The 14,306-nt window shown below is 43.9% G+C and overlaps 1 protein-coding gene across 1 annotated transcript in view; it reads right to left on the reverse strand.

Annotated features, from left to right (window-relative positions):
- Positions 1–14,306, reverse strand: part of AJM1 (apical junction component 1 homolog) — a 206,023-nt gene that overhangs the window by 155,936 nt on the left and 35,781 nt on the right. The window lies entirely within an intron of this gene.

Here is a 14,306-nt window from a genome sequence, read left to right on the forward strand (position 1 = left end):
AATCAGCCCTGTGTCTTTTACCAGATGAATGCAAGCACTGAGGTTGCTAGGGGCTGGTCTATGCAAATTATTCGAAAAAAGCACCAGCATGTACTCCACAGCGTTTCCCATATGACTTGCAGCTCAAATCTCTAGCAGCCAGTGAGCAGGGTTTAGGACACAACACCCAGACTACGCCCATTCTGAGCAGCAGCGGTCCGTGCAGGTAAGGGCAGTGGGGCAGGGCCCTGCGGTAGATATGTCGACAGACGATGGGTTAAGAGTAATTTATTTTATTTGCCGTATTCCGTCATCTGACAACATACCCCCCGCCCGCCCTACTGCCCCACCACAATTACCAGCACAGGCTGCTGCCGATCCGGAGTAAAACTCTGAAATAGAACGGTTTGACCACATCTCACCTGTCCTTAAGAGTCTCAACTGGCTTCCCATTGAAGGAAGATGCATCCTCAAGACTGCCTGCATCACCAATAAAGCCCTTCATGCAAAAAAACCAAAAAAACCTAGAAACCAAGCTTTCCAGAGCTGGTACACCCCGGATACTGAGAAATTCCAACTCACTTCTTCTCATACCCCCTAAGCTGAAAAAAAAAACCATCCAGGCAGCGCCTTCTGAGGAAATGATGCAATCCCTCCTCTACTGCTTTAAACGAGATCTCAAATCTTTGAAGACCTTGCCCTACTTTACAGACTCTTGTTGTAGTCCCCTGACCCAGTCAGTCCCACTTCGGCACTAATGTCATTACCTATTTGCTGTATTGTGCAACCTCATTACCTTTTTGCTTTATTGTTGTACTTGACTGTGTTTTCTCACTATTTTTAATATGTTTTGTATATACCTCCCGTTGACTACATTTTACCTACACGTATCCTCACATGTATCTCAAATTATCCTATGAGTAATACTTTTAAAGTGCTCTGATAGCTTCCAGTCTAGCTAGCGCTATATAAAACTTGAAATAAATAGATACATTTGAAAGTGTTTGAAATCCCAACCCCCTGGCCAGCCCACCAAACCTGGGATCTTGAGTGCTTCAGTGTATGTGGAGAGCGTAAAGGGAGCCCGCTTGCCCCTTATTGATGGTGCGAAGGAAACAGACCAGTACCAACTCACCCATTCATGTATTTAATGCTTCTATGTAACATTCATCTATAATACCCTCAAACCGCTCTTGTCAAGGATGCGAGCGCCACAGAGCTAAGGGCATTTCAGCTACTTAAGGACAATTGTACTGTGTGTGCATTTTACTACCCCTGAAGGGGGAATACAATTACGCTCCACTGCATAGTGACCCTATGATTTGGTAAAAGTCCTAGCTATAAGTACTGTGCATTAACACAATTGTAATTTTAAAAAACATTTCATCAAGCTTGTGAAATAAACCACAAGCACTTTTAATACAGTTTATAAGATTTTTTAAGTGCATAAACACCAAGTGAAAAATACAAGTTAGGAAACAAAGGATCTCAGCAAACTTTCTTCAACAATCCTCAAGCTTGGCTCTTCAACAGGCAGCATTGCTGGATTCATCCCTTCATTTTACCACACACTGAATACATCTTGATAATAAGGCATAGTTGTTAGCATGACAATACTCATCTTAAACTCACCATCAGAGCTGCTTTTGAGTAGCCTACACACTACATAATTACTGTAGGACATACTTCTTTTTATTACCTCGCTACAACTTTTATGAATTTTCTAACTTTAGAAAAAGTATATATTTTTTTAACTGCCCAGTCCATTGCCACCACTAGAAGCCTCCAGGGACCAAAAAACACCATCTACAAACTGCTGAGATTGGCATTCCATGCAATAAAGCACTGACCTGGAGTCCTGCAGCTACTCATAACCCACTGCACTCCCACCTGCAACCTAAGATCCATCAATCAAAATATTAGAACAGCACCTACATCTCAAAGAGCTGCATCTAGGTTCTGATCGTTTAAGCTTACAGGAACTGTCCACTGGAACTCACTTTCCCACAATCCAAGCTCCTCATCCTAGGACTTTAAAACAAACTGAAGAGCCACCTGCTGATACTTCAAAGAAAAGAGGCAACATCATGTAAAAATGCCAGCTTAATTCATTGCATTGGATTGTGTAGTGCTTGCTATACCTATGTGGGGAGCTAAAGCGCTTGCCTTGGAGGGTAGCATGCTACGACGTATAGCGTGTGCCGTTAGAAGCGTGCTGGGCTAGTTTCAATCCACTGTTGGAAGTGTTTCTATGATGTGTGTGATGACCACCAAGGTGCGAATATCGTGTTATGGGACTCAGCTCTTAGCAGTGTGACGGCTGAAGAACGGTGAGAGATAGGAGTGACGAATATGCTTTTCATGAAGCTTAAAGCTTTTATCGGCTCTGCAGGTTCTTGTGCGGTATCTTTTATAATCGCAGACCACTAAGCTGGTCACTCGTCTGGGTTGCGCATCCTGAGATTTTCCTTTATGTTTATGGTCCTGGGCAAGCATAATTTGGAGGGAGAGATCGTCGGGAGGTCTGCTGAGATAGACTTTGTTATAATCAACCCTTTTGTAATGTCATTCTGAGATGTTGAGAAGTGGCCATAGTAAGTAGTCAGTTGAGCGCTGCAGTGGTGGACTAAATTAAAGTCCTCTGATGCCCAGGTATTTGTGGCAGATCTCCTCTGTAATCAGTGCCTGTTTAGTTGATGGCAGAAAGGGTTGTTCATTTGGACTAGTGGAGTACAGGGTGACGGACATGACCTGTAGTGGATCTGTTTTATGTGAGTGTATTATTATTATGCAACTTGTTTGAACTACATTTGGCTGCATGAGCGCAGAGCATTATAGTCTATTAGTGAGGGCCAGGAGGGTTATGTATGAATTTACATTACTATTTGATACCCAGGATAGGCACAGGTCAGCCATTCATAGCTTTTGTGGGCATGGAACATTGTTAGAGTGTTTGCCAACATGAGGCGAGAGTGCTGGTAGGGATGTTTCATAACTGTTGACTCTATATTGTATTGCACCTGAAGGAGAGATTATTGTTCCAGGCTCTCCCTCAGGATTAGTCTCAGCCAGAGAGTACTTACAAGATAAAAGATGGCCTGAGTTCTCTTGGATGGAGGTCGAGAAGGAGTCTTGCAGCAGAATTTTGGATTAGTTGTACTCTGCTTTTGGTTAAACTGGGTGTGCCATGGTATAGCTGTTGGTACAGTCAAGCTTGGAGATTACGAGTGTGAGGATAGCTTGTAGCTCCTCTTGGTATCCAGCGAGTTGAACTGTTTTCAGGGTGTAGATGGTGTTCTCTGTGACCTTGTTGACATGTGGCATCAAGGAAAAGGCTGAATTCATGGTAATCCCAGATTCTTACCTCTCTTGAAGCAGATGGAAGGGCAACAAGTTCCTTGGTTCGTATAGCAGCCGGCTGGCGTTTGTGCCATTGTCCACAAGTGTAGAGCATCACCCAAGCATTCACAGCCTGGAGGCTGTTATCAAATCTTGAACTACAGAGGTCTTCTGGGTGATCCATTTATAGAATGATGTGTGTATCATCTGCATAGCTGTAACCAGTGCGGTTGAACAATCTAATCGGGTCTGTTAAAGAGTTTTAGAGGATGAATAGTAGAGGAGATATAAGAACCCCTGAGGGATGCTACAATATAAATAAATCTAGTTTCCGATAGCATTTCCATGTGCAATCATGGCAGTGAGCCCAGTCTTTCAAATGAACCACTGCATCATGAAATTACCAGTATAAACTTTGAATTAAAAAAAAAAGATTTTTTACAACAAACAGATCACCATCAGGGTCAGAGGACAGGTGATGTGACCTAAAGTGGCCTTTAATGTACCTTAGGTTTCTAATATGAGTTTAGGAAAAATACACCAGTGCGTTAGTACATTTAAATAATACAACAGGTTACTTTGGGTTACAGACCTGGGCACCCTTGTGCCACAGGTTCCTTCTGAGCGCTGTACCATTAATACCACTTCCAAAAGCCCTTGGTCCTTACTGTGCCCTTCAAGCGCTAACCAGGCTTCGTGCTTCTCCAGTGGACACAGAGTCAGGCTCTGTCAGGACCGTACTGGCCGTAGCGGGCACAGGGCATTTCCCCGGAGGGCTGCCAGGGTTGGGGGCGGGTTTGGGGTCCGTGGGGGCCGGTTTCGTTACAGGGCCGTTTTTGCAGCATAGCTGCAATATTGGCCGTTGTAACAAAATCGGATGAAACAGACCGTGGCAAACGGCTCAGTAGCACCCCCAACCCCCCAGGGGGCCAGCCGAGTATTTGCCAAGGCTGGTCTTGGTTCCCAGTCTGGCCCTGGCCTCTGTCGCCCAATCACTGCCCTCTGTGGGGGGATGTACATCTTCAACAATAAGAAATGAAGAGACAACACAGCAGGACACAGCTCGAGAATGATACCTGCAGGCCCGGAGCGCGGGAGCCTGCTGATGTGTCATTACAAGTGGTGATGACCCTGAGCAAGCAATCTGTGTCGAGCACGGCACAGGCAGTTCAGAAGATTGCTTGGGCAACAACCTTTCCCTTTCTGTAAGATTCACAGAACACCTTTACTTTCTTCACAGATTATTAACACAAGGCTCTTGTCAAGAGATGTAGCTCCTTACCACCCTCCTTTCGCCTAACAAGCTGCATAGCCACCTTCAAAAAGGACCTCATGTTCCTCCTATTCAACAGACAACTGGGTTAATCACCCTCGACCATGCTTAAGTACTCTATCCAGGAGACGAAGTACCTTCATTGTATCCCCCCACCATCTTAATCGAAGCTTGAACCGTCTACGTTCCTTGTCCAACTCTTGCATTTGTCCTGGTCGCAGCTACAGATGCAAATGTCTGAACGTAATTATTGTAACTGTAACTTGCTGTACCCTTGTATGATGCTACTGTTGTAAAGCGCTCCGATGCCTTCAGGCCATGCCCACGCTATATAAAATTGCCAAAATAAATAAGAAAATAAAGGTCGGCTCACAAAAACAGCCATCACTGTTATGGTCAGGTGACTTGGCACTGTAACATTATGAAAAAAGGTAATCAAAGGAGGGACGAGGAAAACGTGTCCATTTATTTCCCCAAGTAGTATCAGAGTTAATCAAGTGAAGAAATGGACACTTGTAACAAGTCCAGACAATACGCAGGGAGTGAGTAGAAACTTGACTATGCTGGTACCCAATGATAACTGCCAACGAACCACAATGTAGGGGCGGAGGAACGATATATACCGCAAAACCTATTCACATTGGGTCTTTTGAGGGTACCATAGTTTTTCCAACCAATGGTCTGGACTTGTTACAAGTGTCCATTTCTTCACTTGATTAACACTGTAACATTATGGCCTGGTGTCAATGCGCTTTACTAGTGTTGTCTGATTTATGGACATTGCCTTAGAATGGCCTGGTTTCTATGCGCTGTACTCGTATGGTCTAGTTTCTATGTGCTGAACTCATCTGGCCTGGTCCCTGTGCTATGCTAGCATAGTCAAGTTTCTACTCACTCCCTGCGTATTGTCTGGTTTCTATGCACCATACTAGTATGATCTAGTGTCTGTGTGCTATACTAGTATGCTTTAATTTATGGCCTGGGTTCTATGCATTTATTTAGCAGAGTCAAGTTTCTATACACTATTACTTTTGTCTTTTTTTGTGATCACTCTTTAACACGGTCCAGTTTGCATACTATGGTCTGGTTTCTATACACTTGTTGTATTCTCTTCAGACCTCTTTCGCTCAAATCTACACTTTTCCTGTTCACAGCGGCAACTTCATCTTGTTCAACACAAGAAACACCATTCCCTTGAACATTTTCCTTTCCATTATCTCTCTTTTCCATCTCTCTCATACATGCATTCGATTCTTCGACTACTTTCGCTATATCAATGGCCATTTGTAGGGTCGGATTTTTTGCGGCCCACAGTTTTTCTTGCATCTTTTTATTACGACATTGCACTATCAGCTGGTCACGTATCATTTCATCTCTTATCTCTCCGAAACTACATTTGATGGACAGTTCTCGTAACCTAGCTACAAATTGGTCTACTGATTCTTCGTTCCTCTGGGGTTGAGTGTAAAATTTATGCCTGGCCATAACAATATTCACTTCCTTTGCATACTGCTTCTTCATGCGAGCTTTTGCTTCAGAATAAACATTGGTTATTGCTCTCCCATCTTGATTTAATCCTACTGGAAGATATTTAAAGGAACGTTGGCCTTCCTTGCCTAGAGCGCTTAACAACAAGGCTTTTTTTCTAGTTGCACTAAAATCCTTTCCATCAAGTGCTTCTATGTAGTTCTCAAAAATGTCTATCCATTCATCCCACTCGATGGGTGGATCCCCAGTTGTTTGTAGAAACATGGGAGGTACTATAACATTTAGATTTTCCATCTTATTTTAATTAGCAGTGCTTGCTCTTGTGTGCATTGTAATTTTAAATGTGGACACAGCCTCAAAATAACAGTTATTCTACTGGAATGCTCCTCACAATGTCTTAATTTTTCATTTAAAATAACCAAAGTAATCCTTGAACTAGGTACCTCTCTCTTTTTAATAATATCAATTATACTGTTCCTCTCAATGTCTCGATGTCTTAATCGTACACTTCAAATAACAAAAGTAATCTTTGTACCTCTTTCTTTTTTTTAAAAAAAAATGTCAATTGCACTAGGCACTGCTCGTTGTGTAAAAGGCTTACCGTTTTTTCTTCAACTGAACTTGTGCGATGGCCAATTTCTTAAAAAAATGCGGAATTGCACATTCTAGGACCTCACTTTACAATCCCCAGGGGAATGGAATAGTCGAGAGGGCGAACCGGATGGTTAAAGGTGCGATTCAGATGGCAATTTCGTCAAGAACAGATGTGAGAGAATTAGTAAACGACCTGGTTTGGGCCTACAGAACCACTGAGAATGGTGTGACTGGAATGATTCCTTTTAACATCATGAGGGGGCGTTCAGCTGGCACCAAGCTGGTTGCCGCCTGGATGAAAGAGTTGATAAATGTTGGTCCTGACAATCCCGGCGCTGTGTGTGAACCGGATGGCAGTTGTAAGATTGCGGTGAATGATTGGGTGAAGGTCAAGCCTGGTCGAGTTGGGGTCGGGTTGACCAAGTTCAGGGGACCATTCAAGGTCAGGTCTGTTCATAGAAGGTTCATTACTCTATTCAACGGCGAAAGTTGGAACTTGAGGCGTGTGGCACTGTACAAAAAAGCTGAATGTAGCCGTGATGTTCCTTCTAAGGAGATCAATGTTGGTAGAGTTCAGAGAGTTAGAAGACCTCCAGGTTACTTGCATGATTTTGTTTGCAAATAAGGTCTCTCTCTGTAACGATGAGCATGTGCTTGTATTTTGTTTTTTTTTCTCTTTTCTCCTGCTTCTTCCATACGAAGGGAAGAGGATATGTTGTATTCTCTTCACTTATGTTTTGCTGTATCACTTTAAGTTTGACATTCCATTTCCTTGATGTCATTATCCACTGTGTTCTTCCCAGTCAGTTAGCTCTCTGCTTTCTGATGGGATCACCAGCTTTTCTCTGTAGTGCATAATAAATGCCTTATAACTCTTCATGATCTCTCCATCTTCATTTACATCAACACTCTACTAGCATGGACTAGTTTCACAGCCTTTGCTAGTAGGCCTTGCAATTATGGCCTGGTTTCTATACACTGTACTGTAGTTTAAAAGACAACAGAGTTTTCTATACTATCTCACAAGACATAACTTGGCAATTGATCAACCACTGAAAGGAGCATATTTCTTTGTAATGGGCAGGAGGAATGCGAAGATGGCTCACTTGCAGAGGCAGTTTCAAGGAGACCCACGCAGGGGTCATTCAGCGCCAGTTTTCAGGTATGAATATTGAACTGTCAAACAGACGTATAGCTAACAACATACATCGAGGGGCTTTGGGTCCGACCCATGCAACCATTGGCTTTCTTTGAGCAGCATCTTTCAAACAAGAGCGGACGACTTTGTCAATTACTGCTTGGCTGAGCCCAGTGCAATTTGCATCCTTAGCCTAAAGCGATTGGCTGTTCGGGCGGATCCTTTGGCCTCCCTCAAGTGGTTGCGTTGAACTGCACGAGGGACTACATTTTAACTTTACTTCTCTCTGTCCAGTCCTGTTAGCTCCCTCCTGTGTGTCTCCCTTGAATGTGCTAACACTGCATACATTAGTGCATAAACCCAGATATAATAACTCAGTGCTTGTTTAACTCCTGACTACCCATTTGAACATTGTGTGTCCTATTTATCCCAGACGGACATATGGCATTTCGGGCACTCTGATGGGTCGCCTCACAGACCATCAACTAAGGCAGTGTGTTAGATGTTGCTAAACCAGAGGAGCACAGGGCATTTTTTAAACTAAGCAGGATCCGGACACAAGGGTAGGTGTTCTGCCAAGGTGCAGAGATTTACTGACCGTGCAATTCTGATCCATGGGCCCAAAGGCCTCACTCATATTAATGTTTGCAAGGACTAAAGTTCTCAATATAGGCACAGTCATATACAGAAGGGATAGTGGCATACTCAATCTTCTCATACACTTTCTCTGCCTTGTATATTTGTTACACATATTGCACATGGCAGCAGTGCCAGCTTTTCTCAAATTCAGAAAGGGTATAGAAGTGCAAGCTTTCGCACAGGTACTGCATGGGCACAAGTAGTGCAAGCTTCCTTCACATACAAACGGGTACATCCCCACAATGTAGTACAAGTTTCCCTCACATACAGAACAGGTACAGCACCACACTAGTAGTGCAAGCTTCCCTCACATACAAAACAAGTACAGCACACACAAGTAGGGCAAGCTTCAGTCACATATAGAACAGGTACAACATTGGCACAAGAAATGCAAACTACCTTCACTTACAGAACAGATAGAGCACCACACAAGTAGTGCAAGTTTCCCTCACATACAAAACAAGTACAGCACACACAAGTAGGGCAAGCTTCCGTCACATATAGAACAGGTACAACATTGGCACAGGAAATGCAAACTACCCACACTTACAGAACAGATAATGCACCACAGAAGTAGTGAAAGCTTCCCTCGCATACAAAACAGGTACAGCACCACACAAGTGGTGCAAGCTTCCCTCATATACAGAACAGGTACAGTAAAGCACACATAATACAATCTTCCCCCATATTCTGAACAAGTACAGCATTGGCACAAGTAATGAAAGCTTCCCTCACTTACAAAACAGGTACAGCACCACACAAGTAGTACAAGTTTCCCTCGCCTACAGAACAGATACAGCACCATATAAGTAATGTAAGCTTTCCTCGCTTGGATAACAGGTATAGAACAGAACACAAAAGTTTCCTACAACACCAAATAGGAGTAAATCGGAGAGTAGTAGAACAGACTTGCCTTACACAGGTAATGGATACAGCCTGTGGAGCAGCATTACAACCTTCCCTCACACCCACAACAGATACTACACTAAACAGAAAAAGTACACCATGGACTTCATAAGTGCAAAATTCGATCACATACAGAAAAGATCCAGCCAGGGCAGTAGCAAAGCCAGTTTTTCCTCCTAGAGAAAGCAGGTACAGCACGGGAAGCAGCACTGCAACCCTCTGTCACACATACACAACAGGTGGAGCATGCCCAGTGTGCTCCATGCTCCTCGTCTTAACGAATCAGCATTTCCCAACATTGGTCTTTGTTAACCAGTTTGAGAGTGAGGGGAGGTTTGATCAGAACCACGACTAAATTAATTCTTGTCCTGCCCTCGCCCCATCCACCCGTCCGTAGAGCCTCTGCTAGCGCTGGATTTGATGAAGGCGAAGTCTGTGCAACGCTACTCAACCACGGTCAACCATCTTGTTTAGTTTGGACCACTGAGCCACTGCTGGATGGACAGTCAACCATTACCCAGCGAGCAGGTCTTGAAGCAGTGAATTCAAAAGGGAGCATGAGATGGTGTTACGGGACATGGCAAACCATTCAGTCACCAGCCAGCCCATTCATGCATACATTTGCATGGGCCCAGCAGTAGGCATCTAACTTTGAAGCAATGGTCTTTCATTTTGTCAACAATTACGTGTAAAAGGACCTTAGCTAAAAAAGGCAGATGCAAGGTACAATCACAAAGAAAAAGTGATAGACAGAATGCAGAACAAAGTCATACAGTCAGCCCAGTACAGTGATTTTGGGCCTAAATCCATCGTTTGTTTGCTCCCCATGCCATTCTAGCTTGAACCCAGCCATATGCAAATCAGTCTTGACCCTGCGGCCAATGAGAACAGTCCAGCCTGAACTGCCAGGCCAGGTCCTCCCTGTACTGGAAACAAGTATCCTAGGTTTTCACCCCTCATCAGCCAGGATAGCTTGACTCCAGTGGCATGGAGAGCACAGGACCCATGTCTGGGCTTACCCGTCCCACTCGGGTGACAAATGCAAAAAGAACAAATGATGGACAGAATGCAGAAAAATGTCATATATTCACCCCAGTACAGAGATCTGAGCCTAAATCCACAGCATGATTCTCAAATGGCTGTAGCCGTGCTGAGGGTGGGGCTCACTCTTGTTCTGTCTTTCTACTCACATATTTATTTATTTACTTATTTATGCATTTTATGGAGCGCACAACTTCCCGAGGGTGTCTCGGCGCTGGAGAACTGACGGAAAGATGGGTAGACACAGTGATTCACTGATTGAAAAGCCAGATCTTTATCTGTTTCCTAAAAATGAGCAGGGTGGGGCTGGTCTTGATGTGGGAGGGAAGCCTATTCCAGAGTTTGGTGGTGGCACATATAAACGATCTGTCGCCCCAGGAGGCATTTTTTGTGCGGGGGAACAATAAGAAGATTGGCATTGGAGGAATGAAATTGTCTGAGGGGATTGTCTGGGGGGATTGTAGGGACGAAGAAGCTGCTTGAGGTGGTGTGCATGGCATAATAAGCGATGCAGAGAGCTTTAAACTTGCATGTGCTTCTGATTGGTAGCCAATGACGTTGGTGAACTACTTTGGAAATGAGCTTATATTTAGGAGTGCCGGTCAGTAGCCTAGCTGCTGCATTTTGAATCAGCTGGAGTTTATTGAGAACTTTTTCTTGCGCATTGATGAATAGTCCATTACAGTAGTCCACTTTGGACATAACAAGTGTACTGATCAATGTTTTGGCGGCTGAGGATGGGAGGTATGGAAGGAGCTTCTTTATAATTTTTGATGGTGTGTAAGGCATATGATACTACCAAATTTGCATGGTGCATGAAAGACAGGTTAGCGTTGAAAATGACTCTGAGGTTTCTAACCTTGGCAACTGGACACGGGGGTGTACCTAAGTCTGTTTGCCACCATGGTGATAGTGAGAGATTACCGAAGATCATAACTTCTGTCTTACTGGAATTCAATCTCAGGGAGTTGTCAGCCATTCAGGAGCTTCTGGCAAGCATTCCCTTCTGGAAGTTGGCTGCAATATTGGAGGGAGACTCCCCTCTTCCCCCACCGATAATCTAGCACATAATCAGGGGCATAGCTTAGTCAGCATGACTGGGGGGCTGTGAGCTTCATATTTCCCGACAGTCACGCTGGGACATCTTGGTAGAACAAATTAAATGAGCAGCGGGACATGAAGGGGGCTTCAGGTGCAGTGAAAAGTAAGAGGACTGTGGATTGTTAGGGGTTCTTAAAAAGCAATATTTTTCAAATAAAAAAAATGTGAGGCCTTCATAACATAGACGAGAGTTTGTGTGTGTTTTTGTTCGTGTGGGCATGTAAAATCCCAGGTGAAATCCAACAGACACTTCACATTACCCGACTGAATGCACTTGTTCCCGACTAGCTCCTAGGGAGAAAAAAATTTGGTAACACCCCAAACAGCCCCCTGGAGCTACGCCTCTGCCCATAATAATAATAATATCCGGATATATATCCCTCCCTCTGCATTTCAATCTTGAACCTCATGTTCCCCCATCTCTCATGGCCGAATCCTTCACCTGTCCCCATCCTCTACCCTCTGTGCCTTCCCCCCCTTTAAGGGACAATGATTGATCAAGAACATTCAGTTCACAGTTTTCACTTTGCTAAAACCCACACAAAACCTATATAGGGATTTAGGTTTCCTTTCCCCCTTAAAATATCCTTCATGACATGCCAAATACCATTGATCCTTTTCCTGCTTTAAAACCTCCCTGAAGTGCTCCCACAATGAAGGCATGTGTGCCTGCTCTGACCTCATTTCTTCTACCACATAACCCCTGTCCCTATGTACACAGCATGACTCCCCACAAACTACTGGGTACCCCTGACTGAAGAGACATCTTTCCGAGGGTCACACACACATTGTCACACCAGGGCTGGAGCCAATAAAGAAAGGAGTGTGAAAGTGATGGGTGTGGGGGACGTAACAGGCTCCGTAATACCCGCCCATGGCGGGGGGGGGGGCTAGAGTGCAATCATTGGCAAGCGGGAATCAATCATCTTTCATTCCTCCGGACCAGATGGACATCACTGCAGAAAACCATTTTCAGAACTTAATTTGACAGTCTGTCATCTTACATTAACATCTGATTAGAAGAACTCCGTTTACCCACTGGCGGCCATGGAGAGCGGCTGCAAGACCACATCTCAGGTTGCTCGGCCAATCTTTCTCAATTAATGAGTAGCTGGATTCAGCACCCCACAATGACCTTGAGGCAAAAGTCAGGACCGCCTCCTTGCCATTCTTTTCTTGAAGCAGAACTGCCCCAAACACATAACCACACACTCACATCTGTCATCTCTATACTTTTGTCATATTTATCAAATGTTTTTACGGGATCTCTTGATTCACCAAACCAAAGACACGCTCACAATGTTCATTCCAGAGAAAGCTTTCATTCATTTCATGCAGGAATATTAGGGTGCAGTAATTCCATCATAATGTGGAACACAGCACACATAAAGTTCAATTAATCCCACAAACAATTGCGGCAGGTTCTTGAGAGTGGACGCTTAACCAATAGCCTTTAAGAATCTCTTCTTAGATTCCACCAGATACTCAATGACCCAAATAATCCACTGCCCCCACATTATCTTGCACTTTTCCTTCACTCAGGTCAACACAGAATCAAGTTGATGGACTTTAACTCCAAAGACTATCAGCCTGATTCATCAAGCCGAAATCAGCTCGCAAAGGGCCAGATTCTGAGAATCTGGCCCTTTGCGAGCTCTATTTTTGCATTTGGGATTCATCATCCCAAATCGGTAATAGCGATGTCGCAATTTTGCGAGGAATTACATTTAAGGAATCTCTATTTGAGATTCCTTAAATGCAATTCATCATCCATTAAAAAATTGCGAATTCGCAATTTCGGCCCGCTATTTACCGCGAGGTCAAACCTCCTGGTAAATAGCGAAAACTTAGAAAAATGCTTTTAAAAGCATTTTTCTAAGTTGCATGTTGCACACACACATGTCCTTTGGACATGTGTGTGCGCAACACCTGTTTAAATTTGCATTTAAGGGGTGCTACAGGGTGTCCTTTGGACACCCCTGGCACCCTTTAAATCGCTATCTTATTTGCGATTAGCAAATTGCTAATCGCAAATAAGGAATACTCCCCATTCATTCCTATGGGCCTTTGGCCCATAGGAATGAATGGGGAGTATTCCTTATTTGCGATTAGCAATTTGCTAATCGCAAATAAGGATTGTGTAGGAATCGCAAATCTTTTTGCGATTCCTACATGAATCCCGTTTTGCGAGTCTGTAATAGCGATTCCTTATGAATCGCTATTATAGACTCGCAAAACGGGTCTATGATGAATCAGGCTATAAGACATCATCCAGGAAGTAGGTAACTACATAGACTTCAAAAAGGCATCCTTTTGCAGAAGAATGCCCTTTTCGGAGCCACAAATGGAGTCAAGGAATCCCAGTGCAGTTCCAACTGGTGATATGCCGAGGCCATGTTGAATGTGCAAAATACTTGCAGACCCTTGGAGAAGGGCAGCATCCTTGTGATACTAGGCATTATTTAATGATACACACCACTGTTGTTGTTTAGATCATTCAAGTCCACACACATCCTAAGGTCCCCATTGGACTTGCTGGCCAAAACAGCTGCACAGAGCGATTCCAAGCTTTCTATCTCTTGAATAATGTCCAGATCAACCGTTTGAGAGTCTTTCTAAATGTATCCCTTAATTCCACTAGCATTCTCTCAATCTTTTCCACAAAGGGAAATGCAAATCTCTTTCGAAATGATCTGATAATGAAACCGATGATGAAAATGTTCCCAGATTGAAGGTGAACAGCATGGGAAACCTCTCCTCAGGCACATACCTGATCTCACCAGATTGGGGTGGTTGAGATCAAGAATG

This window comes from Lissotriton vulgaris, chromosome 5 (genome assembly GCF_964263255.1).
Source record: "Lissotriton vulgaris chromosome 5, aLisVul1.2, whole genome shotgun sequence".
Classification (NCBI taxonomy): Eukaryota; Metazoa; Chordata; class Amphibia; order Caudata; family Salamandridae; genus Lissotriton; species Lissotriton vulgaris.